This window comes from Anguilla rostrata, chromosome 18 (genome assembly GCF_018555375.3).
Source record: "Anguilla rostrata isolate EN2019 chromosome 18, ASM1855537v3, whole genome shotgun sequence".
Lineage (NCBI taxonomy): Eukaryota > Metazoa > Chordata > Actinopteri > Anguilliformes > Anguillidae > Anguilla > Anguilla rostrata.
Window position 1 is genome coordinate 23771455 of NC_057950.1, and position 18092 is coordinate 23789546.

Sequence of the window (18092 nt, forward strand, 5' to 3'; positions counted from 1 at the left end):
GAAAGACGGCCATATCACCATGAAAGAGAATGGCAGTCATAATACAGTCTTTGCCCAAAGGAAGCCTTGCAGCTTCATCTATTTTTAAACAAAGTAGAACAGAAAAATAGACTGTGCATAACCAACTTGAAATGTCGCATTCAATTAATAACTCAGTTTTGCGCATTATTTATTTAGATTTGTGTGTGCGCATCGGCAAATGTTTATTTTTCCATGCATTAGTCGAATTCTCAACCACGGAAGGAAATACTTCGGTCTCTGCCTTTCCGTGTGGTTGCTCTTCTGCAATGGCTGCTGTGGAACTTCAGGACAAATCGAGTGTTATTATTCAAGTTTTCACTCTGGCTCTGAAAAGCCTATTTTGGCAGGAAGTGGCTTGCGGCCAGTGAGGCTGACTTGGAAAAGAGGACCAAGTTTATTTATTTCTTTATTTTTAGAAACTATTATTGCTGCCTAATCCCCTCACCAATATCAAAGGGGAAGTCATAATTCAGACTGTCTATGGATTTTTGGGTATTAAACCCAAGTTAATGGATGCTTTTTCTACAGAGGCCAAAGCTGTGGTTTCATTACAGAAGAAGCTCTTCTTTTTGGAACCAAAGACGCTAAGTTGGCAGAGGATGAACATGTGGTCCAACAGATAATATATTTCAAGTCCGCAAATAAAACCGTTGAAATGTACATAATTATGAGGGATTCTGTGGAAGTGCTGAAGCAATGGACCTCTGTGCAGTAAAGTTTTGGCCATAATAGAGAGGAACTCTCAGTAGACTGGACTTATGAGGTGAAATAAAGGTAATCGCATAAGTCACATTTCCACGGAAGCTTCCGGAAAAACTGTAATTTCAGGAGAGGGTACATACCTCTAAAATAACTCGCAAAATAGTTTTACAATAATTGACTAAGCCAAACTTGTTAACGAGATAAACTGCACTATACCAACTTGTTCAGTCCTTAAGGAACTGACTATTAAATAAAATAACCCTATTTTTTATTTCAAATAATAATTGAAACTGGTCTGAAATGAAAAATTGTGTTTTGGATTTTCAGAGAAAAATCCTAGATCCCATCTACAGTCTCTCTAAGACTAATGGCGCAGTGGTACGAGTCTTTGTTTAAATTTTCCTTTTTCAATTAATTTCAGCAGCAAGCCCACACTCATCATACTTACAGTGTGAAAACAAAGATGAGAAATAAGGCTCGCTTTGACTTATTACTGAGCGCGCGGCTGCGAGGATGGATTGAACCGCGTCCAAACCGGAGGCCTACATTGATCCAAAAATAAAATCCTTTACGCGATGTGGGAAGTGGAACAATAACTACCTGCTTATCAATATCAATTAGCTCTCCCGTTCCTCGCATTCTAACTGGAATTCAGTCCGCGGTCCTGATCCGCGTGGTCTACATTAACGCTCGCCACTCCACCGGTGACCTCGGCGACCTTGACGACCCGACAGATCCGCCACAGACACGGAAAGGCTGCATTTCGCTAGACGGCTGCCACCTGTCCTGTTATTTTTACCCCGCTATTAAAATAACCTAGCGTCTCACCTCGTGCGATTTCCGTACGGAGTGCATGTAAAAACGTTATAAAAGCTGTGGTCTCACGGGACCACCACCAGTCTGCCGAGCTTCACTTCCTGCTTCTGGCTCCTCATCTTAATGTATAATTTAAAAAACAAATTGAATGCATCCCTCCATTTTATCAATTTCACCGCTTCTCATTGCCTCCACCCCCCCCCCCCCCCCCCACCCTCTTTTCCCAGGAGTGTTATTTGACTGATTTTTCCTGGATTCAGTGATGTGTCCCATTTTCCACCCTTCAAATTGGCTGTGGGTTTATTTATTTTTTGTAAATCCCCTCCGGCAACCGTACTCTATCCAATACTTTATGACGGCATAGATGTAAAAATACACTTAAATATAAAACTACTGACTGACTTATTGATCCCGAGCAGGGAAGCCACCGGTCTGTGCTGAGGATTCTGAAGGCCATCAAAATGTAAAATAATTCAGTTTAAAGCCAGACATTTTTCTGAGTGCATTTTTATGTGCTGTTAAAAAAGACAGCTAATGTATTACACAGAAGTTCAAAGAATGAAGTGTGATAGTGAAGGTATTAGATCATTAGTTACCACAGCTTTGGTTATGCTGTAATACTGTGTGTGAAGAGTACAATCCTATGTCACCCTTCCTTATATGTCTGTATCACCTGCAGTCACAGAGTTTGCTCTTTATCTAGGAAAATGAGTTTTCATAACTATTGTACTGACTATAACAAGCAAATCTACATGCTGCGGCATAAATTACTTGGAAAAATGTTAGAAATGTTAGAAACAACTTCTCTTGCAAACAACAAATAGCATGTTTACAGTACAGAATAGAATAACTATTATATGTCTATGGATTTTTGGGTATTAAACCCAAGTTAATGGATGCTTTTTCTACAGAGACCAAAGCTGTGGTTTCATTACAGAAGAAGCTCTTCGTTTTGGAACCAAAGTTGGCAGAGGATGAACATGTGGTCCAACAAGCATAACCACATATACAGTATACGCAGTAGAAATGCTATGAAACACAAGTATATTTGAGTTTTAGAAAAAAACACAAAAACTGGCATTGTTTAATCTCATAATTACTCACTCCAGCAACGACTCCAAGTGCATTTTTATGCTTTGCCGATTAAGCAAAAACGCTGATCTTTCAGACTGAAAGCAAGTGCGGTAACTGCCCAGTTTATTTATGAGTTATTCTTTTCCAGCACGGTGATTTCCTGACAAAAATATCAAACCTACTTTATAAATATGCAACAGTGTGTGCCGGGGAGGACCGGGGGTACTGTCAGATAAAACAATTTTTCATAAAACTGACTTATTGTCCTGTGTGCATCATCATCTTAAAATATTATTGAGCACACTGCCGTTACTAATCCATGATTAAAAAAAGACTCTTTCAGTTTAAGTAACATAACATCCTCGTGACAAGCATGGAAAAAATCCTGTTGATTCTCATTCCACCCAGAAGAGTACCTGCTCTGCATAATGCTGTAGTTCGCCTGGACAGGAAATTGAGCAGCTTGGCTGCCTCCTGGTCCCCTCCTCTTCTTGGTCCCCATTGGTTTTTTTTAAAATGCATCGTGTGATTTGATTGGTTTAAACTGAAAAGGGGGAGGGGCTGTGCCTTTTGAGATGCTGTTTGAGTGCTGTCGTTGTGTTAGCTTCCAGCTGTAGCGTAGCACTGCGTCTTTACGCGATCGCCGATTGGCTAGCCTGGCTGTGGTGCTTCGAGCAGTCGTGCTCTGTCTGACGGCTCTAAAGAAGCACGTCAAATTCAAAAAGCACTCTGCCATGCATGACAACGGTGGACAGCTGGCAGTGTAAGCCAGGCACGTCTCCTGCATTCCGCAGGTTCTTTGGCACGGAGGCTTTTGGTTGGATTTCAAGTTCTTCTTTGATGAATCTGGAACAAAATGACAGGACGCATTTGGAGCTGTCCTCGGAATAAACATCTGTCCTGCATTTTCTGTGCGTCATCCGCCTGTTAGGAGAGTTTCTGAAGTTTTTGTTTTTTAATTTTGTGAAAAGTCACTTAGTTGTTATTCAACGGTAGATCAGAATGGTTCCAGGATTGAATAATGTTTTTTTTGAGAGTCCTTTAAGACAGCATGTCTGTTTGTGAGATCATTTGATGACTGAGTTCGTCATTGTTCATACAAAAACTGACTCTGCAAAGCACCTTATCTAGTACAAAAATCAAAAAGGGACATGCTACTCAAATAAATGGCTACACGCTACAGGCTATCAAACACAAAAGCCCCACACCGTTGCCCTCATCAGAGTGTGAGCCCACAGCTGCTAGAGAATGCAAAATGACTATCACAGTTACTTATGTGTCCACTTTAAATTTCAGCCTTTCCACAAAATACCAAGGCATCACTTCCAAAGTACGGTGTACACTTTTCCTTTTTCTCCAAAGTTCTCTTGATGTTCTACGAAAGATTAATGCACCTTTCAACATGTCCATTGGATTTAGCAGCATGATAAATATGTGCGCAAACAAGTCGTTTTATTTGAGAGGAATTTCAATTTCGGTTCAATAGCTAAAACAGTCCCCGTTGTTAAGGTTACCGCATGAATATCACGGCTATATACGAGTCATTTTTTTTTTAACGCCTGTGCTAACGATGTCACAAATTATCGCCCGTGAGATGACGTAGAGGTCGGCGTGAAGTCACCGTGCGTTCCTGGCGAAAGCTGCAGAGCCTCTCGGAAAGAGAACGAGCCTCTGCCGGTCGGCGACTGTCGGGGCTTTGCGTATTTTAGGCTCCAGCTCCCTGTCACGCGGGCCCGCGCCCCCGACCAGACGCCTGCTCCAGGCGTTCTGGTGCCGCTCATAGCCAGCCTTTACGGCAATCATCTTTCTGAGCAGTGCAGGGACGCCGAAAAACCTGTCACAAAATCCAGCCCGAATTTCAATTAAAATAATTCTCTCTTCAGAAAAAAAAAAAAAGAAAAGTTAATTAGTCAGCGGTGACTAACTGAAACCTCTCTTCAAAGGCTTGTGATCTCTGTGTGTGTTTAGAATATCCATTCAGATGTTGCTGGGAATGAATCATTTTCCATTTTCTCACGTCTACTGTCTTTTCTTTTGAAAGTTGTAGGTTCACGTTTCCAAACCTCGGTGGAGTTGTCCCAGACATGTGGTAACCAACCGTGTTCCTGGAGATCCTGCCATCCTGTAGGTTTTCATTCCGACCCTAATTTGGCACACCTGACTAATTAGCCAGCCCGACAAGATCTCGAGCTGTTGAATGAGGTGTGGCTTTGTTAGGGTTGGAGTGAAAACCTTCAGGAAGGTAGATCTTCAAGAACAGGGTTAGTTACCACTGCCCTAGACTGTTCCCCATCACCTATTCTACTGTAAGAATGGTTAATGTGTTCGCTAAAGAAATTGTCCTTGAAAAGTTGTCCTGTCTGCAGGGCAACTGAAAGATACTGCGTTTTTACAAGTTTCATTGCGAGTTATGCTTAAACTTTAATCATGTAGAGATGGCCTTGAGGAAGTAGCAGCACTTTGTGCAACATTTCCTTTATGTTGTTAATTCACAAGAGGCCTTGTATAATTATACCATCATCACGTGATATAATCTTGGTCTATGTTCTGTATCACTCCGGATAAAGATATTAGCCAAACAAAAAGGAATGCAATAAATCACTATTTCTATTACAAGCCTTGGCTGAAACACAAAACCAGTAATCATTTACGGTAATCATACAGACATATTTCTTAATTCAGTTGCAGTTATTCTTTATTTTTTGCCTAGATATCAATTCAAATGATGTTTATTTTGTATGAACAGAGACTTTCTTTTTTAGAGATATTTCAAACAACTGTTGGAAATGAATCCTGCCAAATATATACTTGCAGCGCATCTCCTACTTGCTTTAAACAATATATAAATAAAACAAGCACGGAACCGTCCAGACCCACGGCACAACTCACTTCCGCAGACACATTTTAGCTGGTACCACCTGCGCATGCGTCCTACTAAACGAAGCACCACCTGCGCTTGCGTCCCACAAAACGTCCCTGAAAGGTCGTCCGTGAGTGAGTGGGTGAGTGACCACAATTTGTCATGCGTCGCCCACGGCGGCAGTTCCTGTGTCAGACCAATGTCTCTAATGTTAACGCCATTTGTATGCATCAAATACATAAAGGAATGAGTAGATGTGAGTTTTTCTGAAACGCAGAAACGGATAATGGGTGTTCGTGCGGGATGAAAGCCTCAGCCTGCTTCTGAAGTGTGATCAGACGGGGAAGCGAGATGTTCGAGCTCGGTCTTCTCTCCCTCGCCAGCTCAAGGAGATTTAAATTCCGCTTTGGGCTCGAGGGCGGTTCTGTGGGACCGAACATGGATTAGACTAAATTAAAATTGAGGATTATGCGAGGGATTAAGTTGTTTTATTAATCTAATGCCACTGCTTCCTCACATGTGTCATTCCCATAATGTCCGGGTGGAGGTCCTTTGTGTCTCTCTAATTGAACATTTTCTTTTGCTCTGCCGTGTCTCGAGCCCATGCTACCACGTTTCATTGCAGCCAAATTCTAAAACCTTGTCAGCTGCGGCCGCAGATTACTGCTATATTTGACAACTCGCTACCAACACTTCCTGCCAGAGCAGCGTTTGGTTGGAGTAATCCTTTAGTGTCACACGGCTTAATTTTTTCTCCTTCATCTCGTCCGTGTTTCTTGATTTCTTTTTATTGTCTTGTAAGTCGGTCTCTAAGGAGTGTGACGGGATGGTCGGTTTGAGAGGGTACGTTCTGCAGGCAAAGCACCATCAAACTGAGGCTACAAGCAAAGGGCAGAGGGAGGTTCTGAAAAAGATTTAATGGAGGCACCCTGACCCCTGCACACTCTCTCTCTCTCACATACATGAGTCACACACACAGACACACACACTCACACAAGAGTCACACTCTCTCTCTCTCTCACATACATGAGTCAAACACACATACACACACACTCACACAAGAGTCACACTCTGTCTCTCTCTCTCACATACATGAGTCAAACACACACACACACTCACACAAGAGTCACACTCTGTCTCTCTCTCTCACATACATGAGAGTCAAACACACACACACACTCACACAAGAGTCACACTCTCTGTCTCTCTCTCTCACATACATGAGTCAAACACAGACACACACACTCACTCATACACAAGAGTCAAACGCACAGACACAGACACACACACACTCTCTCTCTCTCTCTCTCTCTCACATACATGAGAGTCAAACACACAGACACACACACTCACACAAGAGTCACACTCTCTCTCTCTCTCTCACATACATGAGTCAAACACACATACACACACACTCACACAAGTCACACTCTGTCTCTCTCTCTCACATACATGAGTCAAACACACACACACACTCACACAAGAGTCACACTCTGTCTCTCTCTCTCACATACATGAGAGTCAAACACACACACACACTCACACAAGAGTCACACTCTCTCTCTCTCTCACATACATGAGAGTCAAACACACAGACACACACACTCACACAAGAGTCACACTCTCTCTCTCTCTCTCACATACATGAGTCAAACACACATACACACACACTCACACAAGAGTCACACTCTGTCTCTCTCTCTCACATACATGAGAGTCAAACACACACACACACTCACACAAGAGTCACACTCTCTGTCTCTCTCACATACATGAGTCAAACACAGACACACACACTCACTCATACACAAGAGTCAAACGCACAGACACACACACACTCTCTCTCTCTCTCTCTCTCTCTCTCTCACATACATGAGAGTCAAACACACAGACACACACACTCACACAAGTCACACTCTCTGTCTCTTTCTCTCACATACATGAGAGTCAAACACACAGACACACATACTCACACAAGAGTCACACTCTCTCTCTCTCTCAGATACATGAGAGTCAAACACACAGACACACACACTCACACGAGTCACAATCTCTGTCTCTCTCTCTCACATACATGAGAGTCAAACACACACACACATTCACACAAGTCACACACACACACTCTCACTCATACACGAGAGTCAAACACACAGACACAGACACAAGAGTCTCACACACACACACTCTCTCTCTCACTCACTCATACACTAGTCAAACACACAGACACAGACACACACACACTGTCACTCACACATGCACACACACACACACACACACACCTACACACACACACACACAGATCACTCACACACATCACTCACACCTAAATGTATGGTCCTGTTTACAGTCCCCACTTTGCACCTCACTAAACTTTACGCAGACGTACAGTCCACCACGCGCAAGTGCAGGTCCCCGGTAATGAAGCCCGATCCTTATATTTTAGCACTCATTTGGAAAACCAATTAACTGCGGCTCTATTGAACAAGAGGAGAGGAAATAAATCAAGTGTTAACACATGGCTGGAGAGCTCGGGCTGTGTGTAATTAGGACAGTGAGGAGCCAAAGGCCTTCCTGGCACCACTTCATTACCTATTGACAACCTGTGCCACCCCTGACAGTGACGGATACTCATACCCAGACACCGAATGCGCACCTTCAAAGCACACCCAGGCCGCAGAGTAATGGGGCCTCGATCCGGCCTGCTCTTTTCCCTCCACAGTGTCTTTCTTTATCTTTACCGTTGCTCGGTTTACGGCGTATCGATATTCTCCTCATCTGTTCCCCTCCATACTCCCCCAAACAAGAGCCAGGGGAACCCTGTGGGTCCAGTGAAAAAAAAAAAAAAAAAAATCATCCCAAAAAAAAAAACCCAACCTGTGACCACAGCGTCAGCCTCATTGTGGTCACAGTAGGGAGGTCCTAACCACTTGGCATAAGCTCATACTGGGGGCAGGCTCTAGGTTAAGGAAATCCTGCTTCAAACCCCGCTTTACTCTACCCTTCTTTAACTTGAATTTGAAACCTGTCTGGATCGGAGAGAATAAGCCAATTCAAACGTGCGTACTGGCCCTCCTGCAAATTAAACAGACTGAAAAAAAGAAACTAAATTAAATTAATAATCTTAATAATTTAATAAATGCCAGCAATCTGGGAGGGTCCGGGGGGATTTCTATTTTCATGAAGGCAACATGGCGTGAAAGGCAGCGCTGTATGGTGAATACGGAAACGGCTACAGGGGGGCAGTCAGGTGCAGTGTGAAGAGGAGTGCCGGTAACCCGCTATAGCCGGGACCATATTCACCATACAGCACGGCCTTGCTTTTACAAAACCGTTACAAACATATAGAAGCAATTATTTGATGACACAATATTATTTTTCTCATATTATTTGTAAGTAACTCTTTGTACGCAGAGCGACACTATCTACAAACAGGCTGTCTGAACAACTGCTACTGTACGAGATGTACAATCACTGTAGAACGCGGCCTCAGCCAATCAGCATCCTGAACCGAAACAACAGCCCGTTTTTACGACTTCAATTATTTATTTTCTGTGTGGGCTTGCGTGACAGCTCGTCAGGGGATAGCTTGCGTTTCTGAAGTGCGCCTCTTTGATCCAGCGTGCGTGTGTTTTTTTTTCTAATGCACTGTGCAACAAAGAGCGAACACCAAAGGAGCGCCGTAGAGCGCAGAGTCTGCAGCGCGAGGGCGGAATTCCAGTTCAAAGGCACTCCTCGAAGTGGTGCTTCAGGTGTTTGATTGGTTGGCTGAAAGGGGAGAAGACAGGCGGCACCATTGATTGGTTGGAATGCACTTAACAACAAGGTTTAATGTTCGGACGTAGGCAAGGTCAGTTCTTGGAACTTTGTTGAAAATCGTTACCGGAGAGGAGCAATTTTTTTTGAATGAGGAAAAGGGTCACCATTGATTGTTGCCGCTCCGGGTTAGATTGATGCTCGTTGCGATGCTACGTGCTGCTCGCACTAGATTTTGCATTCGATTCTCCTCAGACGCTGACCTTTTGAAACGCTCGTGCAAATGGGGTGCGTGAGAGCCATTGAAAGACGCTTGCGGTCGCTGTCTCGCACGAAGAACCAGTTGAAACGCCATTCTGCGTAACACGGTCTACTGTACATGAGTTCGCCCATATGCTAGCTAATTGCACAGAAAACCTTTGCCTTCCAGTAATTGCAGATTTCGGCTCAGTTGTGTGGCATTCACACCTCAGTGCATGCGACAAAGTTCATGGTACAGTCCTCAGACACTCCCTCGTACACTGAAAGGAGCACAGCACGGTTCCGCTCGACTGGCACGTTGAGTAATTGGGTACACATAACACAATATTGCATATTACTGCACGCCATAAACCGACACAAAGAACCTGGATATTCAAATTCTGCATCGAGTTTTTCATATGTTTTGAAATTAAATTAAATTTGTTGCTGATATATTTGATTTTAGCTATAACCTCATGATGAACATAAAACAAAGAATTGAAAGGGTTGGATTCTGTGACTTGAACCTATTCCAAATACAAAAAAAAAGACATTTCTGTGAAGGATCTGAATTTGGAAGACCCGACCGTCAGGACAGCTTCAGGACAGCGCTCGGCCCATTGCCTGCTACAGCAAGCCTAGAGAAACACAGGGCTTTGAATCGGCACCTCACTCCTGAGTTACAGACGGGTCTGAGATTTCACAGTGCACAAAGCCAGGCCTTCAGTAATAACGCTCGGCTGCTTTGCTTTGCTCTTGAGAACCCTTACGAGAGCGTCGCTACAGCCGGGCCCTTCTCTGGGAGCGTACATATCCCTCCGCCCCAGCGCAGCGTGCGCCGACATCGCGCGCCCGTGCGCTACTACGAGCCGCCTCAGCCCGTTCGGAAAGCTAATGATATTACATTCGCCTTAATTAAACTGTGATGAAAAAAGCCTTCGAAGCCTCGCGCTTTCAGGCGACAGGAAAAGCAGCTTTGGAGATACGAGGGCTCGCCAGTAACGGGCTAATTGTTTTATCGGCGATGAGCGACGCGGAGGCACATAAACGCATTAAACTGTGAGAGGTGCTCTAGGGGTGAGGAGGGGTGTCTCCTCCCCCCCACCCCACCCCCCCCCCCCCCCAACCAAATCCCTCCTCCACCAAATTGCCTCTCTCACATTTGGGAAGGAGATTAAATGCCAATACCTTTACACTGCAGAATTCAATAACGGTGTGTTTCTCAAAACCACGGCTATAGATAATTAATAGAGCAATCATAAACTGAGGGCATGCAGAATTTGTGTCAAAACAGGGAAACAATGTTCTTCACCCCACCCCCATGAACTTACATAAATGTACACATTAATATAAAATAGTGTAAGCATTTTATATAATATACACTGTGTCTGTCCGTTAGTTCCAGTGAAGGCAAATCTTAATGCTACAGCATGCAATCACATTACAGATGATTCTGTGCTTCCCCAACAGTTTAGGGAAGGCCCTTTCCTGTTTGAGCATGACAATGCCCCTGGGAACACAGAGAGGTCCATACAGAAATGGTTTTGTCAAGAACGGTGTGTAAAATCACTTGACTGGCCTGCACAGAGCCCTGACCTCAACCCCATCCAACACCCTTGGGATCAATTGGAAAGCCAACTGCAAGCCAGGCCTGATCACCCAATCAGTGCCCAACCTCACTAATGCTCTTCTGGTTGAATGGAAGCAAATCCCTGCAGCAATGCTCCAACATCTAGTATAAAGCCTTCCCAGAAGAGTGGAGGTTGTTATAGTAGCAAATGTTTGACCGACTCCATATTAATAGCCATAATTTTTCACGAGATGTTGGATGTCAGGTGTCCACGTAGTGCACATCACATTCAGTTGAACCTTGTATGATGTCGGGCTGCATTTCGCTCTTTTTAAGAGTGAGGTTCGCCCTGCTGTGTCGTCTCAGTGTGCCGCCAGGGCGCTTGGTAGTCTGATCACTTCCCGTTCGCGTGTGACGGCGTTAAACCAGCGGTGTATGTTTTACATCTCTTTTATTAAACTGGGGACTTCTGCGCCATGAGATGCGGAACCTCATCTCCATAATTAGTTAACCTCGACAGTGTAACCAAACCTATTGTTAAAAAGCAATTACCTCCGATGTGACCGCCACTCTTAAGGCTAGTCGGAGAAAAGCCTCGTGGTCTACTTATTACACAATGCCCTGAAAATGTGACATTCGCAAAGGTCTAAGCCGCCAGATCCTTTTTTCGTGCACGTACGTGATTTATTCATTTTAAATTAATATGCGATTCCTTAAAGACTTGCTTGAGCGCTCCTGAATAAATAAATGTGGATTAGTAAGTATTGCATATTTTAGTACGCCAGTGATGGCAACCAGTAGTGACTGTGAGAAATTTTATGCAACAACCTCAACAACTGCATCTACCGTTGTCTGCACTTTTCTGTACAGCAAAGCTAGCCCTCTTGGAGGGGAGAGTTTGTACTCTCGAACACACTGCTTGCAGAGATGGAAAGGGATCTGTTGTGCTGGAAATTACCAGAGGCGGCTGGGTCATAGCTAAACAAGAATCTCCACTGCTTCTCTGAGCCTGAATCCGTTTTACCCTGCGAGGTATTTACACCTTTAAGACCAGCTTTTACTGGGGTCTGTCTCAGGTTTGGAGATTCCAAATATCCCACTGTACAATCATTCTGAAATGAAACACAGCTTTTGCACTGTAAAGGACCCGTAGGCCTGCGTGTGAAGAGAGCAGAAAAAGAACATGGGAATGTAGTTTCCTGTCTATATCAGTTCAGCCAAACATGATGATTCAAATGGAGAGGAAACAGACTAACGGACATGCCACAGGCACAGGCAAAGGGAAACTGCAGCGTTGGAGAGTAGGCCTATCTGTCACTCTCCGGACGAACTGCCCAAATATCGCAGTAAGGTTGGTCTTGTATTTGCTGTATATTTTTATTTAAATGTACAGAGCTGTTCAATCGCGTGCATCTAGCTTCCGGTTACGCCTTCCGTTTCTCTGTCACCTTGGTGACGTCGCTCGCCCTCGCTTTGTTTTTCGTTTTACGGCAGTTCCATCATTCTATTTTTCCTTAAAGCGTATCTCATTGCGCGCGCGGCGTAAGGGAGATGCGTTTAACAGCTGACGTCCCGCCCAATAGTCTTTGATGGAAACCCCGCAATACGGCGACGCGCGCTTTACGACCTGCGGCGGTCCGACCCGCGGCCAACGATCGCACGGGACCCACAAACCAATTCCGGGAAGAAAAAAAAAAAAAAAAAACCGCAACAACAAAAAAACCCTGCTGTTCCCCGCGATTTACTGGCGACGGAGGCAGAATAAAACACGGAGACACCGTTCATAGGAGTGAGGTTACCGCGTTACAGTAGCCAGTCCCTTCGCCGCGCTACGGCGATGGCGACGCCGAGAACTCCCCCGTCTCTGTCCCGGGGTGACGGAACATGGATAAACCTGATCTTGCGTAACGCTGCGGCGAGACTTCCTGCCGCCTGCCCAGCAAACGGCGCCTCGCGGCTCCGCAGCGAACGCCCCTCCCCCCCCGCGCGACGCGCGTCACGTGTCGTTTGGACGCGTCGGGACGGTTGAGATCCCGGCCAAAAAAAAGTGGCGGCGGTGGCTCATTTGGAGAGGGTCCCGCCGCGGCTCGAGCGATTTAAGACTTCCTGGGCGCTGGCACGCGGCGGGCTCTGGAGCGGGGGGTTTTAACGAAGCGGCGCGGAAAGCGAGGAACCGCCAGGCCTCGCCCGCCGCTTGGCAGAGGAGGCGTTATTAGCGGGATTCTGAATATGTTTGTCTGCGCAAAGTACAAAGGGGCCAAAAGAAGCGTTGCATAACGCTCATATATATTCATGAGCCTGCCAGACATCCTGAAGGAAATAGCAACTTTAACCGCTCATATCACGGCTAGGCGTGTGTGGGTGGGGGGGGAGGGGGGGGGACTTTGGTCTTAATGCCTTTTGCCAGCCCAGATGTCCATTCCTCTCAGATGTGTTAAAACGGGCCTGCAAGATTTTCATTTTTGTGGGCTTCTTTAAGGAGGGGGGGTTTATTATAAACAAAATCTTCCCTGTAAATCATCTTTTTATGCTCACAGCTCACATGCTCTCCAAGAATTTATCTCCTAGTGTCTGTGCTGAAAGCTGGTCTTGCTCCAGAAACAATACCTTCGTCTTGGCTGCCGGGCTCTCCCTGCAAACACACATTAAAAATCCCAGGCAAGATAAATAAATCAAATCAATAAAACCTCACCACTGTTACACTGTCACAACCCATAAGCCAACTGGCTCTGAGGGCTTAAAACATTTCTCACAAGCTTGGAAGGTTCTGGAAACTTCACAACACAGACTGTTTCGCAGGAAAGTTCAGCGGGGTGGGAGGGGGGAGGCCGTTAATGGGTAAGCAAACAGCCAGGTCGGGCCTATTTTAAAGGTCACAACGTTTGCCGAGTCAAAAAATAAGGGTGTCCGAATAGTTTTGGTATTTTAAACGAACGCATTCAGCACAAGGCACAGCAGTACATTTAACACTGAAACAAGCTGAAGGTGTGGCAAAGGTGTTTCTGCACCGCTTAAAATAAACACTTTCAACTTAAGTAAACTTTTTTTTGGGGGGCGGGGGTGGGGGTGGGGGTGTGTCCCATCCTAAATCCTTGCTGAGCACATATGCTTCAGTAGATGAGCTACTGAGGTTCTGTTGGGAGGACAGGGCGCTGCTGCCCTGGGCGACCAATAATAGTGCTGTTATTTACGCCCTGTGCAGCACTCTGGACTAGCGGTCCACAGGAGGTGTACCATGGGAGGGATGGCTTAGTGGTTGTGCTGCCTGCGCTAGAGGGGTCTGCTTGGCATGGGCAGAGGGGTTCACACAGCAAGACTGGGTCTGGTACAGCGGTAGTGGGCTACAATATTGTGGGGTGCAGTGGTCCCTCTGGTACAGCGGTAGTGGGCTACAGTATTGTGGGGTGCAGTGGTCCCTCTGGTACAGGGGTAGTGTGGTACAATATTCTGGGGTGCAGTGGTTCCTCTAGTACTGGGATAGTGGGGTACAACATTGTGGCATTCAGAATGGTTCTTCTGGTACAGGGGTAGTGGGGTACAGTATTCTGGGTTGCAGTGGTTCCTCTGGTACTGGGGTTGTGGGGTACAGTATTCTGGGTTGCAGTGGTTCCTCTGGTACAGGGGTAGTGGGGTACAGTATTGTTGGGTTCAGAGTGGTTCCTCTGGTACAGGGGTAGTGGGATACAGTATTGTTGGGTTCAGAGTGGTTCCTCTGGTACAGGGGTAGTGGGATACAGTATTGTTGGGTTCAGAGTGGTTCCTCTGGAATGATGTATTGGGGTACAGTATTGTAGGGTGCAGTGGTTCCTCTGGTACTGGGGTATTGGGGCACAGTATTCTGGGTTGCCAGGCCGTTCTTGTCCCAGCCGACCCTGGGGAGCCCCAGTACTCAAACCCAGACATTGTTGTCATGCGTGTAACCGCCTCGCCATGGAAACGCTAAGTGACAGCCAAGGGGGGGAGAAAACGAACGCAAATAAAACATGGAGTATCTTTTCCAGACGGCGACTCCTCCGGGTTCAGCCGCGGCGAGAACATTCAGGCCGCCCAGCGCTCCGCACTCCCTGGGCTGCTCATTTCTTCTCTTTCTTTTTTTGTGTGGTCGCGATCGAAACGGTCTTATTTGTGGTCGTTCATCCCGTTCGTTTTCAGAGTCGTTCTCATCGCTGTCGTCCGAGCTACAGCGTAAATTATAATTGCACCTCTGAAATCCCCCCCCCCCCCCATAACAAGCGCGTGAGGGGCAGAATCCCATCACCCGCCGTCAGGAGAAAAGCCCCGTGCCGGGTTTGCTTTGATAAATGAAGCGCTCTAACTGGTGCTTTTCCGCAATCCTTTCGTGTTCCGTGTGAACCGTTGCCAATGTGACAAATTACAACCATACGCGGACTGGTACAATCAGAGACCGCAGATGAATTGGGAGTCGGGGGGGGGGGGAGTTCCATTTGCGCTGATTATTTGGGGCTTTGTATTTCATTTGAAAAAGGTATGTTTCTTTTAGTGTGAGTGATACGGCAGAGGTACCGCTGACTTCTTGGTCCGTAAAAATAACCCAGACAGAATATGACAGACAATATAAAATGACTCACCCTTAATAGGTGAATGGACTGGGAAATAAGTATGCCACCTCAAAGTGCTATTATTTTTCTTTTTATTATTGCTATTTTTTTTATTTCTTTTTTCTTTGCAAAGGCAAATGGATGTGGGGAAAAAAAACGGGTAAGGCTTTTTTGAGATGTAAAAAATGGAGCTGTCCCCAGGTCCGCACACGAAATGACTCACTTAAAATTTTAAAGAATGATGGAGTAACTGAGGTTCGGGGATGGCTGGTTCTGAGATTGCCTTATAGAAAGCCACTTAAGAAAGCTATTAAAGCTCTGTTGATTCGGGGGCCCTGTGTAAAAGGTTGTAAAAGTAACGGCCATGGAACGTAGCGCGCTAACCGTACGCTGGTGATCGCCGTCGGGCCGCGTCGGGCACGGACCGGCGCTAAGAGCTCGTTTGGCGACGGCGCAGCGCGATTGGGCGCGACGGGGGCCGCCTTGGGCCGTTTCCTGGATACACACGACGGACCGCTGAAGTTTCTGAGGCACCGTGAAGCCATTTTTAAAAAAATCCCCACATCCTAAATAAACCTGCCACCTCGGAGCTCAGGAAATGGTGGAGATGATGTAATGAGCGCGAGTGAATGTGATAGTTAACAACAATGGTTGTGATGGCAGCCAGACATCATGCGGCTGAGGTGCGATCTGTGATCCGTTAGCTCTGCCTGGTTTCTATAGGTCGGTGGAGGCGGTGCGCGTGCGTGTCCGGCACTCTGATTGGCCAAGCAGGTGTGCTTTTATAAAAGGCATCACAAGGGAAAGAGGTGGGGCGGGGGGGGGGGGGGGGGGGTTTGTTCCTGGAAAAATAACTTTTCTAAACCTACATAAAAAAACAACATTGCTGTGTTGTGAAGCTGGATGAACCTTCTCATTGAAATGAAACAAGAATATAAACTCGACACTTTATTCGTCTTTAGATTTGATGGTCACAATTTTTTTTGCTTTTTCTTTTGAACTGTCAGGACAGGGGTCCACTATGGAATATGGTTAGGTAAGGGAATGATATTGAGCCAAAGTGGAAAGATCAATGCATGAGGTTAAGACACAGCTGGCCTTCTGAAATCCATTTGCAAATGAACGTCTTCTGTTTTTGCTTTTTCGCTCGAGCGGCCTCTGAGTTGTGGTGCCGAACCTAATATTTGGAATTGATGAGTCATCGCTCCTCTCCCAGAGATGTCCAAACCGGGGTCCAAAACAACAACATTATAACCGACTTATTTTCCCTATCTCAGTAAAAGGAAAAAAAACCGGTCCGAGTCATGCTTCAAGAGAAACCAAAAACGTTCTGTCAGAGGTTGTTCTTCCTGTATAATCTTCTAAGCGAAATCTGGAATTCAGATATGATTTTTTAAAAACTCAATTTCGAGTTCCATTCAATTTGAGTTTTTCCCCCACTTCTGTTGCGTTCTGCCCTGGAGTCAAAAGCGTGATATTCTGAAACATAATTACCTACCCCGATACATTACTTACTTTCACACTGCGGCTGCGTTGGCTAGCGTTTCATAAAGCGCTATTTACGGGGTGATTCAGACATAACCACGGCAACCGGCGCGCGCGTGCTCCCGAGAGGGGCGCGGGTGAAGCCTTTTAATTAAGTCGAGGCGTCTGGCGGGAAACGACCTTGGCGCTCTTCGCGTCCTTTGATGTTTCGGGCGGGGGGTGGGGGTTGGGGTGGGGGTGGGAGGTGTGGGGTGGGGGGAGAGACGCCTTCCGTTAGGGTGCAAGCATTCCAGAAATCTCCGCGGGGGCTCGCTGGTTCGAGGCCGTTCCCCCGAATTAGCATGAGAGCGCGATGAGAGACGCTCCCATTCGGGCTCCGGACAGTCAAACCAGCGACGTGAGGTTTTTATTTCTTCTTATTTTTAAGGCTGAGGGGGGGGGGGGGTGTTTTTCCACCGTTGAGGATGCCCCTTGGTGAAAAGGAGCGGGCAGATGGAACTGATGAATTAGCGCTGCCAGGCTGCGAGCTCAGCCCCAGGTGTGTTCTAATGGTGCAATAAAAGCTCTGCCCCGACCCTTCATTTGTGCGCATCCTGCTGGCTTCACTCTGCGCTGGGCTGGAGGGGAGGGGGGGGTGTAAGGTGAGGCTTGGAATTGAAAAGAAGGAAGAAAACAAAAGGATGGGGTGGGGGAGGGGGCGGATGATGTCCGTGTTTGCAGAACCGGAGTAGTTCATAATCCCCCCGGTGTTTGCCTCTCCTCTTCCTCCCCCGGTCGGGCCAAGCCCAGAAACCCGTAGGCTCCATAAAAGTTTGTTCCTGAGGGGCAATAAGACCGCGAGCACTGAGCCCCCCCCCCCCCCCACCCCCCGTGCAGGCCGTTCCTGCGTGCGGCTGCTGAGGTGCGGAAGGGCTGGTAGCGCGGGAGAAAACCCGCGCACCCCCGCGGTGCCCCGCCTCCTGAAACGCGGCTCTCTCCTCATCGGCTCGGAGCGCGCTCCACTCTGACCTCG

At 46.5% G+C, this 18092-nt stretch overlaps 2 protein-coding genes across 6 annotated transcripts in view; one reads left to right on the forward strand and one right to left on the reverse strand.

Moving 5' to 3' along the window:
• The window catches only part of si:dkey-103j14.5 (isoaspartyl peptidase/L-asparaginase), a 236651-nt gene that overhangs the window by 47174 nt on the left and 171385 nt on the right, over window positions 1–18092 (forward strand). The gene's annotated exons all lie outside the window — the stretch shown is intronic.
• khdrbs2 (KH domain containing, RNA binding, signal transduction associated 2) overlaps window positions 1–18092 on the reverse strand; it is a 157377-nt gene that overhangs the window by 35041 nt on the left and 104244 nt on the right. The gene's annotated exons all lie outside the window — the stretch shown is intronic.